We start from the raw sequence: 2,254 nt of genomic DNA, 5'->3' as shown, positions 1-2,254 counted from the left end.
TAAGAGAAAATCCCTGCTGAAGATCAGCCACTAGAGTCTGGAAAAGAACCAAGTGCCACCTGTGCTTTCTTATTTCAGATTATAAAAAATTGATCTAAAAAAAGTGGTTTATGGCTAACAGTTTGTAAGGAAAAATGAACACAACTGCTCTAAAAGATGATGTGCTCTTCGGTAAGAACTTTTCAAACCAGAAGAAGTAAAAATAAAAACTGGAATGAATTGCTAGCCTTTTTGGAAAAAAACAGAAGACCACAAAAATGTGCAATTAGAACAGATGTTAGGCATTTATCAAGTGCCTGGGAAAAAATACCAAAATATCAAAAAAAATTAGTTTGACAATTACCTGTCTGTGTAAAACTAAAGGTGGCTAAGGAACATTTGGTGTAAGTAAGGCTGTTGAACAAGTAGCATGATAGGAGATTAAATTGAATAATCTCAAATGCAAGTAATTTAAACTGAAAAGCATTTCAACCTCCCTGATGTCCTTGGGCCTAGATGAAGCGCGAAGGGAAACCCCTGCGGCATTCCAGAGGCTCAGTCAAAATCTGTTCAGTTATCTAACAGGAAAGCGCACACATACGTGTACTTAAGAAATGGCTTTTAAAATACATTTGTAATTGCAATGCTTGCTTCTGGAACCGGCAGGTCTTTCCATGGTTTTATAGTTAATCCTGATCTTGCCAAGTTTGTGTGATCGAGCATTGTGCTATTTAAGGAATTCAAATTGTCAGCACACGCAGTCTCATTTATTCATCTTCAGTTGCTTTAATCCATGATGCGCTGGGAGTATGACCTGATCCAGTTTATCAACCTCTTCTGAAAGTTAAGTTTTGCAACAGATTCAGAAGGTCCTTTTGAAAGTGGTAATTAAATCTGCCTTAACATGTTTTCATTCTCTAATGAACTGAATTTCTAACTAAAAGAAAGGAGATGTGCGTTTCTACTTTTTTTTTAAATTAATGTTAGAACAAGGAGAGCAGTAGAGTAAAATTGATCTAAGTACAGAGTTCATCCTTTATTTTCTAAGGTAAGACACGGCGTAGAGACAGTAAATTTGACCTCTACATTCATTAACAGTGTCCTCATTCTTTGTCATGAATTGGAGAGGCAGGGAAAAGAAGCAAAAATAGCTGGAAAAAGCAACAAGCTCGATCAGTCCACAAGGAATAAGAAATTATTGGCTTGAAAATGTGTTATTTTAAAGATAATAGACTTGAGGTAGAAGGAAAGGGGGTGAAGTCAGAAAACACAGAAATAGAATTTGAAGTTAAATACTGTCTCCTCTCCGTAAATGCTTATGTTAAATGTTTGCAAAAGGGGAGCTGGTGGCAGCGAGAAAAGGTATTCTTGTAGTTTCACAGAAACAAAGGATTTCCTCAGTATTCCCAGTATTTCCCCAACTCTGGATTTTTCTTAAAGCCACAGCAATTATTCTAAGCTTCCATAAGGTAAGGCCTCCTTGGTGTACAGTAAAAACCTGACATACAAAACTAGATAAAAAGCACTTCAGATCTGTTCTTCCAATCTCAGTGCTTTTTCACAGAATCACAGAATCATTAAGGTTGGAAGAGACCTCTAAGATCATCAAGTCCAACTGTCAACCCACCACCACCATGCCTACTAAACCATATCCTAAAGTGCCACATCCACACACTTCTTGAACACCTCCAGGGACGGTGACTCCACCACCTCCTGGGGTGGAGGTGGTGCACCCAGGGTTTCCACTAACGCATTTCCCTCCAGCTTGCTCTCCTACAGCTGGGTGCTAAAACTCCCTGCCTAACACTTTCTCCAGCTGTCCCTCTACTCTTCCTTGTGGACACAGAATCACAGAATGGCAGCCTGGTCCTCTTGTTACCCTCATAAGTTTTTCCTTATGTTTAAGTTGAACCTCCTGTGTACTAGTTTGTGACCATTGTCCCTTGCCTTGTCGCTGGGCACAACCAAGAAGAGTCTGGTCCCATCCTCTTGACGTCCCTTTAGGTATTTATAAGCATTAATGAGATCCCTCCTCATTCTCCTCTTCTCCAGGTTAAACAACCTCAGCTCTCAGCCTTTCCTCATATGGGAGATGCTCCAGTCCCTTCAACATATTAGTGCCTCTACGCTGGACTCTCTTCAGTCGTTCCTTGTCCTCGAATTCAGGAGCCCAGAACTGAACACAGTATTCGAGATGCTCACAGACGGCCGGCGTGACCACCCTGGTTCCGCTCCCACGGAGATCTCCCACCCCACGGCCAAGCCGCCTGCCCCC

This window comes from Mesitornis unicolor, unplaced genomic scaffold (assembly GCF_000695765.1).
Source record: "Mesitornis unicolor isolate BGI_N332 unplaced genomic scaffold, ASM69576v1 scaffold44388, whole genome shotgun sequence".
Lineage (NCBI taxonomy): Eukaryota > Metazoa > Chordata > Aves > Mesitornithiformes > Mesitornithidae > Mesitornis > Mesitornis unicolor.
This window is presented reverse-complemented; position numbering follows the sequence as displayed.